The sequence below is a fragment of the Solanum verrucosum genome, unplaced genomic scaffold (assembly GCF_900185275.1).
Source record: "Solanum verrucosum unplaced genomic scaffold, falcon-dt-bn FXZP01000044.1, whole genome shotgun sequence".
In the NCBI taxonomy this organism is placed as follows: Eukaryota; Viridiplantae; Streptophyta; class Magnoliopsida; order Solanales; family Solanaceae; genus Solanum; species Solanum verrucosum.
The window spans coordinates 689927-709481 of record NW_026020189.1 but is presented as its reverse complement, the minus strand read 5'-3'; the positions used below and the strand labels follow the sequence as shown (position 1 = coordinate 709481).

The window sequence follows — 19555 nt, the reverse complement described above, 5'->3', positions numbered from 1 at the left end:
ATGCATTCATTGGCGTTTAAACATAGTTCATTTCATTGGGTTGGTAATTCAAAAAATTATTTTGTGGTTTCATTTGATATTTCTCATGAAGTGTATAGAAAAATATCATTACCAGAGCAAATAAGCTTGAGCAGCATTAATATTGGCATTTCAATAGTGGATGGAATGTTGTGTGCTTATACTAATGGGTATATTTAGGGGAACCACACTTTTATGTTATGGGTGATGAATGATTATGGTCTTGAGGAATCTTGGCATAGAATATTTTCTATAGCAGATCCTGATATATGTATAGTTATACCAAAATATAGATTTGCAGATGGTGAAGTGTTATTATGGTGCTTACATTGTGAATCTGGGGAAAACGCATATAGAACAGAGAGAGGTCCCTTTACATTGTTGCCTCATGGTCTCCTTCAGAATGGATTTGCTTTTACAGAAAGTTTGGTCTCTCCAAGATTACTTACTTAGTATTTGCTTATGTCTTTGTCCATTTTTTTCTATCAAATTATTCTCTCTTATTTTATTTGTTAATCTATTGATCACAAACTGTTCTATTTCAAGCAATATTTACCGACGCTTTGTTTATTTAATTTAACTTATATTTGTCAAAGCTTTATTTATTTATTGTTGCGAGGCAAAGAACATGAGCCATTTATTTTCTAAGAAAGAAGTGGTTAACTTATATGTGTCAAAGCTTTATTTATTTATTGTTGCGAGGCAAAGAGCATGAGCCATTTATTTTCTAAGAAAGAAGTGGTTAAATAAATTAATATCAGCTAGTAGGGAGTATGTTTTAATCATGTAGTAAGTTTACTTTAGTGTTATTCTTTTATAGGAATTTTTGGACCGTATCGATCGAAAATCTTTAATATTACTCTAACTATTGTATACACACATAAACAGATTCCTCTCTAGCTATAAGTTTTTATTTAAAAAATCTCTTTCCATTAATATATCAAGTATAAATTAAAGTTAGAAAAAGTAATGAAATAGTATCACATGGTTTTGATGCATTAAGAAAATTCTAAATGTAGTTGCTCAATTAAGATTATCATGGTCAATCACAAGAGATGATACAAATTTGACTTTATATGAGACCTCATGGGAATATCTTTATTTCTAGTTTTGGGTCACATGCATTGCACGTGTATTCCATGCTAATTAAAGAATTATTGAGATATTATAAATGACATTAGAATGTCTATTATAAATATATGAAATCTGAGGAAAATATGTTAGTACAAAGTGATATGTACATCGTTGTTATTACTTTTACGAGTTAGTATTACACTTCATGGAAAATATTATTTTCAAACAGTTTATTCTTAATTGCTATCTTCAAGGCTAAAATATGCTTTCGTGCTCTACAAATTACTTTGACCAATTTATATTGTGAAGCCATGTCCTTCCCTACTCGAATTCACGATTGACCCAACTTGATGAAATCAACATAGAATTGGTATGAACTTTTAATAAAATAATACTTAAGAGTCTATTTGTAGGATCTTGTAACTTATTATGTAACACTCCAAATCCAGAGGGGCCCGACCGACGTCTAGTCTCATAGCCTTAAACCTCGTCAGTTTCTTACAACCACTACATTTTCTCCAAAAATCCCCATAACTCATAAGCAAGCCCAGCTAATTCCCTAATGGAATTTAGCAATGCAAGGCGAATTTGATGCTCTTGTTCGCAACCATACTTAGGATTTGGTTCCATGTGACTCTTCGAAAAACGTGGTGGATTGTAAGTGGTTATTCCGAGTTAAACATAAACCTGACGGTTCTGTTGATAGGTAAAATACTTGTTTGGTTGCCAAGGGATTTACACAGTGCCCCGGACTTGATTATCATTCCACTTTCAGTTCAGTAGTCAAACCTTCTACTGTCTGTCTCGTCATAACTATCATCACTCAACTTGACTGGCATGTCCATCAGCAGGATGTTAATAGTGCCTTCTTGCAGGGTCGTCTAACGGAAGATGTTTACATTCTACAGCCACTGAGATTTGAAAACTCTAGGAATCCTACCCATGTATGTCGTCTTCAGAAGGAAATTTATGGCCTCAAACAAGCTCATCGTGCTTGGTACACCGAACTGAAAAATTATCTCCTTACTTTGGGTTTTGTTAAGTCGCATTCTGATTCCTTACTCTTCATTATGCATAATGATGGGCTCACTGTGTATATTTTAGTTTATGTTGATGATATCTTAGTGACCGGTAATCACCAATGAGGTGTTCATTCTATCATTGAGGCTCTTTCTCAACATTTTTTTATTGAAGGACTTAGGAACTCTTCATTACTTTCTTGGTATTGAGGTGATTCGTTCTTTTGTTGTTCTTCTGCTCTCTCAAGAGAGGTACACTATGGATCTCCTACATGAGGTAGCTATGGATAAATGCAAAAGTGTTTCCACACCAATGACATCTACTATAGTTTTTGATCCATTGCCTGATGATCATCTAGTTGATGGTTCCTTATATCGGTGCATTATTGGTAAGCTTCATTACCTTTCATTCACGTGTCCGTACATAGCTTTTACTGTTAGCAGGTTGTCCCAAGCTATGCATCAACCATTTTTGTCTCATTGGGTTGCTCTCAAACGACTTCTTCGCTATCTCCGTTCAACTACCTTTTTTGGTGTGCTCATTGCCAATGAAATTGATCGTAGGTTGCTTGCGTACTCTGACTCAGACTGGGCAGGGGATCCTCATGATCGCACATGGACCACTGGTTATGTTATCTATCTTGGTAGTTTTCCTCTTTCATGGTCTTCAAAGAAGCAGCGTTCAGTTTCTCGTTCTTCTACAGAGAGAATATCGGGCAGTTGCTGTTACTGTTTCTAAAACTAACTGGCTCACCCATCTTCTTCAAGAACTTTAGTTTCCTCTTACTGTTGTTCCAAGAGTTCTCCGTGACAATATTAGCACCGCTTATACTTGTGTGAATCCTATTTTCCATAACCGCATGAAGCATGTGGCCATCGACTTCCATTTTATCCGTGAGCAGGTTGAGCGCAAACAACTTGAAGTTGCCCATTTACATGTTGCTGATCAAGTTGTAGATCTTCTTACAAAGCCTCTTCCGCAAGCACTTTTTGGTAACCATTTCTCCAAGTTGGGCGTAGTAAACCTCGACGCCAACTTGCGGGGCATAATAACGGCTAGCATCTAAGACTCTTGTTACCTATAGGACTCTTCTTACTTATAAGACTCTTTTTATTTTGCTTATCAACCTTTTTATCTTTAGAAGTGTAATTATGTAGGTTTCTCTAAGTCGTTATCTATTCTCACCCTTGTATGTAATACACTGGCTATATAAAAGGCCAATACAATAATCAATAAACATAAATTCATCTACTTCCAGTTCTTCTCTTTCTCTTTACACTTGAGCAAACAAACGAAAACAAACTAGCCAAGTAATACCACCTACAACAAGTCAAGGCCGATGAACAACACACAACCTTCATAATATAAATACAAAGAGTAACAGAGCAAACCTACAAGGTCTCTTTAAATAACAAGTTGCATGAAAGCCAATAAGACATCTATCTATATCTATTTATCTACCTATTCTATACTACCTTAAAACATTAACACCAAAATATGAATGTTAAATTACTGTAATACCTCCAACTTAAACAAAGCTAAACAAAACACACCTCGTGCTACAAACTTTTAGGTGAATAGTTACAAACTCCTACTCGAAGAGTTCTTACTTCAATATCTCACATTGTGGATAAGCTCCAATGTTAAAACAATCAAACATTGGCAGTCTTGCCCAACTGATGCAACTTTTCACTTCTCTATCTGTGACACATCCAAACGTTGCTTGTTGTGTCCCATCAAACTTCCAACTTCGGCTAAAAAAATGAACATGTATGCATTGTTACATTAGCTAAGCCAAAGGTACTGTCTTAGTAAATCAAACCTTCTTCTACATTGTTGTTTGGTTTCTCTTTATGCCTAGATTTTTTTAAGTTAATAGTGTTCCTTCTCCATCAAAACACAGTTAAAGATTGGATTAGGCTTTCATGTAAATGCTCGCCAACATTAATGAGTTGTAAGTTTCTACCTATTTACTTTATGGTCATGTTTATGTACTTCATAGGTTCACTCACCTATATAACATCCGATAAAGATTGGGTCAAAGAACTTCCTTGGTAGCATGGATGTAATTGATGCGTGTGATTTTCTTGCCTTATCATGGTTTCAATATATCTTTGAAAAGATCTTATGCTTCATGTAACATGAAAATCCCGTGCATCTGCCAATGCTCTTGACATATTAGAAGCTAAGCTTGGAATTTCCATCAAGGGAAATATTTGGTTATATGCCATGAGGGTATGAGGTTAAAGCCTTTCTTTCTCTGATTTACATTATACTAACATTTGCAGTTCAGAACTGCTTGAGATGATGTCCTTCGGGAGACATCATATCAGCGTTTGATTGGTAAATTTCAAGTCTACAAGTTAACAGAACCCCATTACATGGAAAGTTCCTGCATAACAGATTGTGTGGTTTCCTGGGATGGTGGAATGATAAGGAAATAAAGTTGTATATGTATCGATCAGTTGGATCTGAGTATGTACTTTCGTCTTTCTTTTTCCTACTTCTATATCATTTATTTGTTTCTCAGATTTTGCATGATATCCATGGGCCTTAAATGATTAATAACTGTCTTTATTTTTCTTTAGGGAGTCATACATTTTATCTCCAATAACGATCAGTTTGAACCTTCGCCTAAAATATTCAACTCTGACATGGATATTAGTTGATGTTGGTTTGCTTCTTCTTAGGCTTGTACATGTAATTACCTAAACCAAAAAGTTCATTTTTTTGGAACATATTTTTTGAAGAAACATAGAGTAGTATGTTGTACAAAATCAACATCTACTACTGTCCAACTAATCAAGGTGTATCTCTCCACCTACTTTGTCTTAGTTTTGGTGGGCAAAGTTACTTAGTTGTCTGTTTTTAAGTTAGTTGTTAATTTGTTGGGAAATTGAAGAAAGAAAGAACATTGTATGACCTTGACTCATTCGAAAGATCTAGACTCCCAAAGAGTGATTATTTGAATTGTTGCAAGGATTGTGGCTTTGACAAGGTGTCTTACTGTGAATTAATAATACCTGTTGACACTCAATTTTGACCTAACATTTACATAAGTCGTAACTTTTCAGTTTTATTTATTCAATAGTTCAAAATAATTTTTTTATAAATTTAAATAAATTTATCAATAACTATCCTTATTTATCAAAATTTAGGATATTTTATCAGTTAATTTTAAAATTGCATTTTAACATGTCATTAATTACGTTCATTATAATTATTTTAATATTCATTTTATTTGTTACATTTGTTAATATTCATTTTGATATTTTGCACAGTCTAAAAATTCATTCAAATACGGATAAAATTTGTGTACACAGATCGATCGATGATTTAAGGCCACAAACAGAAGCCCACAATTTGAGCCCATTGCATAATTATTTTCCTATTTAAGTTATTGATTAGGTCAAAAAATAGAGGTGGTGGAAAGATTTTAGGGGTATTTTTCAAAACAAAATTATTTTTTTATTGTTCAATATTTTCCGGCGACAGGTTCACCGGAGTTCTGCCGACTTCCGGCGAAACCACCACCAAAACCCCGTTAATTTTCTTCTTTTTCCGACAGTCACCAGACCCAACACTTCTCCTCTTCGCTGCTGCCAGCAACTCTCTCCAACAGCAACAAACAACAACAAACGACCCATTTTTCGGCCAACATCACCACCAAACTCCACCACTGCCTCTCCGTTTTCCTCAATAAATCCACTACCAAACAGCTAGCCAGCCAAACTCCTCTTCCACCAAAAGCCACCAGATCTCAACCCCAAACCACAAACCACAAAACCCACTTAAATCAATCGTTTCCTCCGGCAAAACCATACCATCAACGAACACCAAACCTCCACCAGACCTCCATTCTTCCCGCTTCCCCCAAAACAACCAGAAACACAGCTTCACCACCAGACCCACAACATCGAACAAAACCATAATCAAGAAACGACCAGACCACAATAACATCAACAACTCTACCACCATCGCTCCAAAATTGGAGTAAACCAGCAAGGGTCGCCGCCAGTCCCTTTCCCTCCCCCCTTTTTTATGATTTTTTCTTTATTATGCAGGTATTTCGGTGTGTAAAAGCTTCAGCCACGAATTGATTGGAGCGATAACAAGTACAACAACCATGAACTCCGACGAGGGCAAAGTTATGGCAAGCTAAATCAAAACCCCCATGAACCCAAATCTCTGACCAGCAAATCAAACTTAGCATGGTCAAAGCCCGCCAGAACTCCATTGAACAAAAAAACAACCTTCGTTCTTCTCACTCGGGTGAATATCGTTCCTCCTCTCCATTTTTCTACTTCTATTATCATTGTTGTTTAATATCTCGATTGATTTTCTTGTGCTGCTGTGATTTCTCCATTAATTTTTGTTAAATTTTGGTAGCCTGACTGCATTTGTTTCTTACTGTTTATTTAGGATGATGATTGCCGTTTTTTTTATTATTATTTTATTCATTAGTTTGTTTAATGTTGTTGGGTTGTGGTTATTATATATCGGGATCTTATATTTTAATATAGTTTATTCCATTGAGTTTGTTAATATTCAATTATTTAAAATTAATTTTTATTTTATTTTTCACTGTTTGATAATTTTATTGAAATATTTTGGATTTTGGTGATTTGGGACTGATTTTGGTTGTTTATGTGATTGTTATAAACTATTATTATTAATATTATATTTCTCTGTTAACTTTAAGTATTTTCTACTAAATTTACATTGACTAGTATTATTTTATTATTGTTTGTGATATTTCAAATGACATATATCTATTACATTCTCCGTAAGTTCTATTTAAAATGCGATTAAAATTGGCTAATGAAAATTCTCTCCGTCGGTTTTCGAGGCCTCCATATTGTAAAAGACGGAAATTTAGTTTAAGCTCATATATTTTATTTGTTAAATGGAGAATGAAAAAATCTCTCAGTCGATTTTCGAGGCCTCCCCATTGTAAAAGACGGAAATTTAGTTTATATTTATATTCTTTATATGTTAAAATTGGCCGATGAAGAAATTACCGTTGATTTTCAAGGCCTTCCATGTTAATAAGACGGATTTTTATTTTCAAGTTATTAGTTAATTCATATTTATTTAGTATTAACACTTTTACTAAGTGTCTTTACAGGTACCCCAAATTTGCTTTTCATTGAAGCTAACCGAATAGAGTTCGAATTATATTTTTTATTTATTATTGTGTATATTATTGACGTTTGGCAAACTTAGGTCATTTATTATATTATTGTTTTACTTTATTACTTGTGTATATTGCATGTTTGTTATACTTGTATATTGTTTTATCTCCTCCTCAATTTGAAAATTATGAATTTAGTCGGGACCCACATTTGTGGATTTTGAAAGATGTCTAACACCTTCTCTTCGTAATAACTTGAACTCCTTACCTAGAATCTATTGGTTTCGTAGATATTTTTTAATTGGTTTCCTAGTTTTTCCTAAAATTAGGTGGCGACTCCTTTAAGATTTGTTTATTCTTAAAATTCTTTTAAAATTGAGTTAATCGTTTATATTTTGAGTCACCACGATGTTTCTTCCTATTTTGAATAGAGTAGGGATGTAAACAGAATGACAATTCCGCCGGGGATATATAAGTTCTAACCATTATGAGTTCATTTTTATAAATTGAGGAGTTATTCTTTTATTGTGCTATTCATTATATCTTGTATATTTTGTTGATTATTTACATATTGTACTTGTTATTTATTCATTATTTGTTTAATTGTATGAAAACTGACATTGCATTAATGACATTTTTCATTGTATGTATAATATATCAATATTATTGGCTTTTTATATTCGATACTTTTCTGAAATGATCTGTAATTTATTGGTTTGTCATGCGTCCAGTGGTTGTCATGAGTTCCAGTCTAAGTTGTATGCTTGGGTTCTCGGACTTTCAAAAGCCACTCTTAGTCAACTAGCGTAGAGCAAAACCAAATCTCAAATTTAGCGCATTTTGAACTAAGTTGACCTAACGCCCAAGGTGTGCTGGGCCCATTAGAGGCCCACCTTATGTCTATTTGGCTCATTGGTCAATAAACGACAATCATGCTTATGTGTTAAATTTGAAGGATATATATGTCATTTGGCAAAACATTGTCTCTTGGGGTTGGGAGTTTAATAGTTTGTTCGAGTTAAAGAAGGATCAAATTACCATTGCATCTCATGGAGGCATAGCGTAGGATGGTAACCCTGCGTGAGATTGATTATTTGTATCCTTTTTTCCCGATTATGTATCCCCATTCAGTTTTATTCATAAAGTTTATATAAATTTGGATTTTGAGACAATATTGTCAAAAGGCGTAACACATCTTTTAGATCGGTAGGTCTACCCTTGGCACAAAAGGGTCACAAATTTGTATAAGACGCGCAACAATTATTTGTATGTTATGTGATATAATTAAGTTTGTCTTTAATTAAAATAGTGATTATGTGCATAATTCATTCTTCTTGTGATATTTTGCATTATCCATTATGAATACGAACTAACAGTTTTACCTTTTGAGTTTTTCTTCTTTTAAGCGAGAGTTTGATTTATGTCACTAATCTGGAAGTAATCGTTCGTCCGAAGTTGCAAGGGACAAGAGGACTCGCGAAATTCGAGTCTTTGTATTTCACAAGACATTAATCTCAAGTCAAAAAGATAAATCAGGGGAGTCTTTGACTATGAGGTCGCACTCATTTATTTTTTATTATTTTTGCATGTTGGCTCTGCTTTCACACATTTCTCATATTTTTGCAAGAAAACTGTCCCCGACAACAGCCGAGGATGGTCATGATGATGTTTGGTTCTCATGGATAATTGGGAGAAGACACAGTTCCAAGGGAAATTAAAAAAAATACAACAACAAATGGTTATTGTAAGAAAAATGAGACACCACATTCAACAGATAATACAAAGATCGACAGTTAATAGGATACAATGAATCGCTCCGAGTTTGTCTTAATTTAAAAATTATTTTATGCCATATCTGCACGAACTACGCGAACCTTATTCTCATCTCGGTGGGATACGTAGGCAGCCCTTCTTGGGTTTGGTGTTTACTCTTTCAAATTTTAGAAAAAAAAAGTAAAATAGTTTGTACATATTTTCAAAGGCATAGTTGCACGAATTACGCGAACCTGATTCTCATCTCGGTGAGATACGTAGGCAGCCCTTCTTGGGTTCGGTGTTTACTCGTTCAAATTTTAGAAAAAAAGAAGTAAAATAGTTTGTGCATATTTTCAAAGGCATAGCTGCATGAATTACGCACACCTGATTCTCATCTCGGTGAGATACGTAGGCAACCCTTCTTGGGTTCGGTATTCATTCTTTAAAATTCAAAAATATAAAAAAATATATATATTCAAATAGTTTGTGCATATTTTCAAAAACATATCTGCATGAACTATGCACACCTGATTCTTATCGTGTTGAGATACGTAGGCAACTCTTCTTGGGTTCGATATTTATTCATTCTTTTAAAAAAAAAATTTGTACATATTAAAAGAGTCATGTCTTCAGCTCAAATGAGACCAATGCAGTTAGGAACATGTAAAAATATTCGATATGATGAAGAAGACTGACTTTGTGGTAAACCATAGATTTTTTTGATACCTCTCATTTATACTTTTGTGATGCTTGAAAATTCTCTTGCATGCATTCAAGATAAAAATAAAATCAATCTCATGATTTCATGTGCATTGTGTGGTGAACTTTTAGATCAAAATTCAATTGCATCACATTGTTGATCTAGAACTTGGCTTGAATGTTTATCGAGGCGAAATCGTGAGTTATGTTTGGTTTGGGAAAGGATTGTAGGTCTTCTTTGACCAGATTGTGCTTTTCAAAACCTACCAAATGACATTAATCCCTAGTTTTCTCAACTTTGAGCCTGAAGCCTTTCTTTGGACAACCCCATCTTAACCACTACCCCTTTTGAGTGCTTGCATGCACTATCCCTCTCTTGACCCAACCTTCTTGAGTGCACCAAGAGTGTTCAAATTATAAGAGAAGATCCATGTTTGAAGTTGTCAAAGGCAAATGATACAAAGTCTCGCAAAGTCAAGGAAGCAAAAAGACAACTTCTAGAGAAAAAAAAAGAAGGGGGAAAGAATTAAAGAAAGACAAAAACACCCCTACAAGGTCAATGAAAGACGATGAGAAAAAAACAACTCTAACAAAAGAGGAGAAAGCTTCATAATAAAGGGGGTGAAAAGAGGAAAATCTCTAAGAAATAAGGATTCAAAAGAAGTCAATCAAAAAAAAAGAGGGGGGGGGGGGGGTGGGACAACGAAGAAGATCAAACGCCAAAGGTGTATCAATCATCAAAAACACAAATTCAGTGTGACGCTCAAGGAGGAATTAAGTCACTCTTATTCCAAATAAATATCCTACCCGTCCCTATGCCTACATTACGAGCCAATAATAAGTCCTACATGATCTCATTCCAAATGTTCTCACATTAGTCGAGATTTACATAAGGGCCAAACATATGATATCACAGTTGCATGCATTGAACATTCTTGTGAGTTTGATTGCACTTCAAAAAAAAATTCCTCAAATAATATGCTTCAAATATGTGTGAAATAAGACTTTTCTTGTTGTGAGGGCAATTGAGACATGAGGATTGGTACAGTTCAAAAAAGTTTGAAGCAAGGTGAACAAATCTTGTTGATACTTAAGTATGTTTGAGGTACCACTTGAAGTTGTAGGATTTACCTTAAATTCAATCTTAGTTAGAAAAAATAAAAGAAAAACGAGTTACATGCGATCCTAACTCCTGGTACAAATTGTAGTCAAGATTTGACTGTCTCTTTATAATATTTATTAAAAAAATAAAGAAAAAAAGGCAAGCACCCACTCTTTAATATTTTCCAAAACATTTTTTAAAATATTTTCCAAAACATTTTTTAAAATATTTTCCATTAAAAAAAAGTTTTTGCCTTTCCTTTTTGGGTTGTTCATTGTAAAAAGTAGGGGTGTTCATGGTTTGGATAAAAACCGATCCAAACCGAAAAACCAAACCAAACCGATTAAATGAACCGATTTAATTTGGGTTTTGGTTTGGTTTGGTTTTAGGTTGTTAAGAACCGATAGTATTTGGTTTGGTTATGGTTTTGTTCGAAAAAAATCGAAGAAATAACCGAACCGAACCAACAAGTTATATACATAAATTTTATTATTATACATACATAATATATTATATTCATAAACAATTTTAAAGATTTTATATATGTTTCATCAAAATTTATTTTTATAATTTACTTATGAAAGAAAAAATGTCCAAGGTGAGAATATTTTTCTTATTGGTTTCATGTATGTGAGTGTCTGTGAAAATTCTTTGTTGGACTAAAATTGTCAGTCTCCTCCTTCTATGCCAAAATAGTGAATTTTGAAGTTTTATTCAGTAAATTCAATGATCAAAAGTTCTGTAATGCCAGTCATTCTAACTATTTTTTTGTTTGAATGGATTGTTATAACTTTTTTCACGTTTTGAATGAATTGTTTATTTTATTTTTATGTATGGTTAATAACCGAATAACCGAACCAAACCAAACCAAACCAAAATCGAAAACAACCAAACTGATAAATGTATATTATATTTGGTTTGATTTGGTTTTGATAATTTTAAAATCGATTAAGTTGGTTTGGTTTTGGTTTTGACCAATAACCGACCCAAACCAAACCGTGAACACCCTTAGTAAAAAGTATCATTAGGTTAATCCTGTCAGACGTTTATTTTACTTCATTGGGTTGTCCGTCTCAATAATGTGACATATCTTTTGTCATTAGGCTTTGAATATGACAAAGAATATCATTTTCCTATTTCATCATGTTCATATAGTACATTTTCTACTGATGATCTTGTCTTAGATTCTTTGTAGTATTTATCATCTACAAGATTGAAACTACATTTGACCTGATTCTTGGCTCAATAGGATATGTAGGCGCCACGACGGCTCGGTTATATACCCAGTGTGATTTTCTTTTCTCCTTATAATAAAAACTGGGACAGAATTTTAGAAAATATCTCAAAAATTCACAATAAAGGTGCTATCTCCAGCAAGTCAAGATTAGAGATCATTTTGAGATTTGCCAAAAGTTCTAGCTGGGACAATTTTTTTGAGGAAGACCTCAAAAATTACAACGAGTACTGTCAGAAGCTTGATAGTCAACTTCAAATGATCCATCCTCGCTTGAAGTTCAAAGTCAACTTCCAAATCTTCAGCATTATCATCAAGTCATCCATATCGTTACAGTGGACAATCATCGAGCCATCCACCTCGTTATAGTGGACAATCATCGAGTCATCCATCATTTTCATTTTCGTTCGCCAAGAAAGACTTTGCATTTAAGTCGCATCTATTCGGAGGTAAAGGATGTGCACCTTATCTATCAATGTTCAAGTCGGTGGAAACTTGCGTTGAACGATATTTGCATTTAAGTCGCATCTATTCGGAGGTGAAAGATGCGCACCATATATATTTAATGTTCAAGTCGGTAGAAATTTGCATTGAAAGATATTTGCATTTAAGTCGCATATATTCGGAGGTGAAGGATATGCACCATATCTATTCAACGTTCAAGTCGGTGGAAATTTGCGTTGAAAGATATTTGCATTTAAGTTGGATCTATTCGGAGATGAATGATGCACACCATATCTATTCAACGTTCAAGTCGGTGGAAACTTGAGTTGAAAGATATTTGTATTTAAGTCGCATCTATTCGAAAGTGAATTATGTGCACCTTATCTATCAACAGTCAATTCGGTGGAAACTTGCGTTGAAAGATATTTGCATTTAAGTCGCATCTATTCGGAGGTGAAAGATGTGCACCATATCTATTCAATGTTCAAGTTAGTGGAAAGTTGCGTTGAAAGATATTTGCATTTAAGCTGCATCTATTCGGAGGGAAGGATGCACATCATATCTATTCAACGTTCAAGTCGGTGGAAAATTGCATTGAAAGATATTTGCATTTAAGTCGTATCAATTCAGAGGTGAAGGATGTGCACCTTATCTATCAACGTTCAAGTCGGTAGAAACTTGCGTTGAAAGATATTTGCATTTAAGTCACATCTATTTGGAGGTGAAGGATGCGCACCATATCTATTCAACATTCAAGTCGATGGAACTTGCAATGAAAGATATTTGCATTTAAGTCGCATCTATTTGGAGGTAAATGATGCGCACCCTATCTATTCAACGTTCAAGTCGAAGGAAACTTGCGTTGAAAGATATTTGCATTTAAGTCGCATCTATTCGGAGGTGAAGGATGTGCACCCTATCCATTCCACGTTCAAGTCGGATGAGACTTGCGTTGAAAGAATTTTTATTCGTCCTACCAATTGACATACTTTCAAAATCCTACCGATGGATCATATATTTTCATTCGTCCTACCGATGGACATAAGTTCAAAATCCTACTGATGGATCATCTTTCTTCATTCGTCCCTCCGATGGACATACATTCAAAATTCTACCAATGGATCATCATCTTCATTCGTCTTACCAATGGACATGCATTTTTATCCTACCAATTGATCATCTTCATTTGTCTTATCGTAAGAGATGCTACCTTTTTTTCTGTAATTTTTGTCTCTACTAATGAGTTTCATCTTTGTTTTTTTGAATACATTCAAGAGGATGCATTCTCAGTTGAGCCACATGTGTGGACTACTTCAACAAGGACGCAACACAACGTGAAACCTTTTGGAGGGATGTCCGGGATCGACATCCACCACATTTCAGCCACACTTTTATATAAAGGTCATGTGTTCGGCCAAAATCGGGTTTGTCAATTTTCGTTGTCCACAATTTCTTTCATTAATCATATCCAACGAAAGGGACAGCTGTTGACACCTAATTTTTGCCTAACATTTTCAAAATTCGTAACTTTTAAGTTTATTTATTTAATAGTTCAATTTTTTTTTTTATAATTTTAAATAAATTTATTGTTAACTATCTTTATTTATCAAAATTTAGGATATTTTATCAGTTAATTTTAAAATTGCATTTTTACATGTCATTAGTTACGTTCATTATATATTTTTTAATATTCATTTTATTTGTTACATTTGTTAATATTCATTTTCATATTGTGCACAATCTAAAATTCATTCAAATACAGATAAAATTTGCATAAACAGATCGACCGATGATTTTGGGCCACAATCACAAGCGCACAATTTGAGCCTATTGCATAATTATTTTTCTATTTAAGTTATTGATTAGGTCAAAAAATAGAGGTGGTGGAAAGATTTTAGCGGTATTTTTTAGATTTTTTTATTTTTTTATTGTTCATTATTTTCGGTGACAAGTTCGCCGGATTCCGCTGAATTCCGGCGAGTCCACCACCAAAACCCCGTTAATTTTCTTCTTTTTCCGGCAGTCATCAGACCCAACACTTCTCCTCTTCGCTGCTGCTGCCAACAGCTCTCTCCAACAGCAACCAACAACAACAAACGACCCATTTTTTCCGGCCAACATCACCACCAAACTCCTCCACTGCCTATCCCATTTCCTCAATAAATCCACTACCAAACAGCCAGCCAACCAAACTCCTCTTCCACCAAAACAACCACCAAAATCCACCAGATCTCAGTCCCAAACCACGAACCAGAAACCCCACTTAAATCAGTCGTTTCCTCCAGCAAAACCAGACCATCAATGAACACCAAACCTCCACCGGACCTCCATTCTTCCTGTTTCCCCAAAAACCACCAGAAACACAGCTCCACCACCAGACCCACAACAGCGAACAAAACCCCAATAAAAAAAATGACCAGACCACAATAACATCAGCAACTCATCCACCACCGTTCCAAATCTAGAGTAAACCAGCAAGGGTCGCCGCCAGTCCCCTCACCTCCTACTTTTTTTACGATATTTTTTTATTGTGTAGGTATTTCGGTGTGTAAAACCTTCAGCCACGAACCGGCTGGAGCGACAACAAGTACAACAACAATGAACTCCGGCGAGGGCAAAGCTATGGCAAGCTAAATCAAAACCCCCGTGAACCCATATCTCTGACCAGCAAATCAAACTTAACATGGTTCAAAGCTCGCCAGAACTCTATTGAAAAAACAAACGACCTTCGTTCTTCTCACTCGGGTTAATATCGTTCCTCCTATCCATTTTTCTACTTCTATTATCATTGTTATTTAATTTCTCGATTGATTTTCTTGTGTTGTTGTGGTCTCTCCATTAATTTTTGTTAAATTTTGGTTGCCTGACTGCATTTGTTTCTTATTGTTTATTTAGAATGATGATTGCCTTTTTTTTATTATTAGTATTTTATTCATTGGTTTGTTTAATGTTGTTGGGTTGTGGTTATTATAGATCGGGATCTTATATTTTAATATAGTTTATTCCATTGAGTTTGTTAATATTAATTTATTTAAAATTAATTTTTATTTTATTTTTCACAGTTTGATAATTTAATTGAAATGTTTTATATTTTGGTGATTTGGGACTGATTTTGGTTGTTTATGTGATTGTTAGATTTTTAGGATAGATTTTCTTCTTAATTGTTAATTAATGATTTGTTATTATAGTTTAGTTTTTGGTTAATTACTATGGCTAATTATGTTTTTAGCGTATTCTGTTTGGTTAGTTGTTGTTAGTAGGTGTTGTTATAAACTATTATTATTAATATTATATTTCTCTGTTAACTTTAAGTATTTTCTAATAAATTTACATTGACTAGTATTATTTTATTATTGTTTGTGATATTTCAAATGACATTTGTCTTTTACATTCTCCGTAAGTTCTATTTAAACTGTGATTAAAATTGGCTAATGAAAATTCTCTCCGTCGGTTTTCGAGGCCTCCATATTGTAAAAGACGGAAATTTAGTTTAAGTTAATAAATTTTATTGGTTTCGTATGTATTTTTTTAAATTGGTTTCCTAGTTTTTCCTAAAAGTAGGTGGCAACTCTTTTGAAATTTGTTTATTCTTAAAATAATTTTAAAATTGAGTTAGTCGTTTATTTTTTTGAGTCACCACGACGTTTACCCCTATTTGAATAGAGTAGGGATGTAAACAATACCATATTGCTTTGTGGTTGAGTAGTCGAAAAGTCATATGAGAAGCACTCAATGTCCTTGATCTCTTTAGAAGTCCTATTGCCCTAGTAAAACAACTTGGTCTATTCTTCAAGTCTATGGTAAACAAATCCCAACGTCTGCAAGTACTTCTCTCTTTCAAACAATCAGACTCTAACTGATGTATTTGCACGAAACCATTTATCGATTATATCTGAGGTGTATCTCATTAAGACTGATCCAATTCGTAGAATATTTTTATCATTGTTTCTTATAGTCATATGTTATCGACCATGACAACATATTTGAGAGTTTTGAGATAAACACATTTCAACACCTTCATCCACCATTATGACTTTTTAAGAAGCAGAAACTGAGTTCTCCGATGCATCACTTATACATTCAGTCTTGAAATGTAGTTTCCCAAGCGAACACTTATAAAGTCTATATGTCTTTGGGGCAATAAAAGTCCAGCTCAGCAATTTCCATACCTTGCTTAAGAAAAATTGATGACAACTTCCCTCTTCTCAAAATCTTTTCAAGGAAACTGGATTCACACATTTCAATTTCTCTATACCATGTAGAAGCCAGAGTTTCTTCATCATCATACATTCCCCTCTTGCAAGATACCATGCTCTGACAAGCGCAACTTGTACGGTGCTTCAAACTCACACTTGATGATAATGTACTACAAAGATGACCATCAAGATCTTGTCCGTATGCTCTTCTCAAACATGAATTTTGATATTTGGCATCGATTGAAAAACCCACTGAGCTTAATAGTAGAAGCGCAGAAGTCAACCATGATGTTTGATTTTTTGACATCCTCAATTGTTTTTTAGTCTCGGAGAGTAATTTAAGTGCATGTATAAGTTGTTGTTTCTAAGAGTGAGAAATGTGTTAGCTGAATAGCTTTTCTTTAACTTCACCAACATTTCTTTGACATTTTCTAGCAAGAATGTCCATTATTAGATTTGAGAGTTGTGACACTAATTGTGTGAAATCTATTCTTGATATCATTAGCTCTATGTCTCTTTTAACTGTATTTGAAGTGCTAGAGGTCAATGCCAGATAAAGTAACTCCAAAAATTTAGCATCAAAGACAACTTTTGCAACACCCTGTATCGTAGACAGACTAGATTGCAGATTTTGGAAGCTACAGGTGCCACCGACGGGCACCACCTACGAACCGTAGGGTGACCCAAGGTATGTGTTGATGGTCCGTGGATGGTCACCTGCAGCCCTCCCCAGAAAAGTACCAAAATTTTGGCTAAGTGTCGACTCACGCCGGGACCAACAGACCGTAGGCCAGGCCACAGTCCATGGTCCAAGGCCGTAAGTCAAACCCCCAAATTCCAGTCCCAGTCGCCGATCGACGGTTGACCAGCACAGACCGCTGGTCGATCCACGGCCTGTCGGTCCCGTCTGTCGGTGAGCCTGACAACTTTTAAGTCAGGGGTCTTTTGGTCTTTTCCTTATGCGTTAGACCCCTAAACTACGTCGTTTAACCCCTAAACTACAAAGTTTTGGTCAATTTTAGCCTAGTAAACAAACTAGAACTTACCTATGTCAGATGATTCACCAAAACTTAGAAAACTAGAACGCAAAGAGGAGAAAGAAGTCAAGAACCCTAGTTCAAGAATGCAACAAGTTTTTATTAGCCTCAGCCCCAAAATAAAAAGATATCTCCATGAAATTCGTCACTAGGTACGTGGGATTTCACTAGTGGGTTCCTTTTGCCCCTTAGGTCCCTAGATTTCAGTCAGAATCTTGATTCCCTTAATATTATCTAGACCTAGGGTTTCTTGAATGTTAGAAATTGTTGGGGTTTAGCTATTAGAATGATCCAAGTCAGATTATCATGAATTCAATATCTTTTGGTGTAGATTCTCTCATGAATTAATAACCCTAGATATGTAGTTCTTTTAGTTCATGAATTACACATGCTAGGTCAGATATTTCAGATACATACATGCATGCCTCAATTTTTGAATGTCCATTATCAGTATATTAATGTTGCATTCTCAGTTGCATGCCAGTATTTTGAGCTATCCAGTATTACAACATTTCAATAATAGAATGTTAATTACCTAATCAATTGGGAGAAACTTAATACCGAGTGGACTAGGGTCAGTCACCCTCAAATCCCAGAACTACGTGTCTCGTAAGTTGTAGTCCCCTTCGTGGGCATCATTTTAGTGATCAAGCAAGCATGCATCTATACCTCTGGCAGGATATATTGGGTTTTCTTGATGGGGCGTATACATCAGACTCCACATTTAGCTCATGTAATTTTATGTCGGTTATTAGTAGCTCCATTATAGTTCTGTCAGATTCTATTGCATTGACCATGTTATCAGGATAGTTCAGTATTTAGTCTCAGCATGCTATAAACTTGGTAATTGCATTAAGTTTAGCCATATTTAGTAATTCTAGTATCCTTATTATGATCAGATTATATCCTTGCTTTATTGCTTGTTAACTTATGTTATTATTCACCTTTACTCTATCCTGCATGCTCAATACCTTTCAAGTACTGACACATACTCTGCGCTAGATCTTCTCGTTATGTAGATTCAGGTCCTCAGCAGTTAGATCACGCATAAATTGGATCCCGATCTTCAGTTCAGCAGTATCAGTGGTGAATCCTCATTCTTCGAGGACACTTGGCATGTTATCTTTCCATTTTAGTCTTTAGTTTTCAGTTTTTGCTAGATTTAACTAGGGCATGTCCCAGTACATCTAGTTAGTTTAGAGGCTTATTTCAGACATAGCTAGTTTCAGCTTTAGTGTTAGATTTTGACTTTCAGCTGTTGTTGAACTATGACTTTCATTTATTCAGATAGTATATGGGTATTCCCCATCGTTTCAGATTACCTCATAATTTATCTTCCGCACAGTATTTCTTTACTTCAGTTTACTTTAGTATGCGTATGATATGCCAGCAGGGTTAGCTTAGGGTCACTCGTGATTCTAGGTCCCGTGTCCGCATCATGTGGGGTAGCTTCGGGGCGTGACAAACTTTGTATCAGAGTATTAGGTTTAAGTGTCCTAGGATATTTGAAAAGCCGCACTAAGTAGAGTTCTTTTCATGGGTGTGAAGTGCACCACATCTAATGAGAAGGAGGTTATAAAGTGTTTTAGGAAACCTTCATTTTCTTGCTACTCTTATCGTGCGTGAGGTATGACCTAACTTCTTGTTCTAATCCTTCATTTTGCGCTTTCAGATAATGCCTCATCGTAGAGCTATCTCCAGGAATGCTAATGCACGCAATGCAAAGGCAGCTCTTCCAGTCCCAGATCAGGAAGTTTCAAATGCTGAATTTCAAAATGCTATCCAGTTGTTGGCTCAGAGTGTGACCAACCAGAACAATCAGCAGGTTCCAGTTCCAACAAA

At 34.9% G+C, this 19555-nt stretch overlaps 1 pseudogene; it reads right to left on the bottom strand.

The window, feature by feature from the left end:
• Positions 1 to 5054: 5054 nt before the first annotated feature.
• LOC125829390 (protein STICHEL-like 2) lies at positions 5055 to 19313 on the bottom strand (annotated as a pseudogene).
• Between the last annotated feature and the right edge of the window lie 242 nt (positions 19314 to 19555).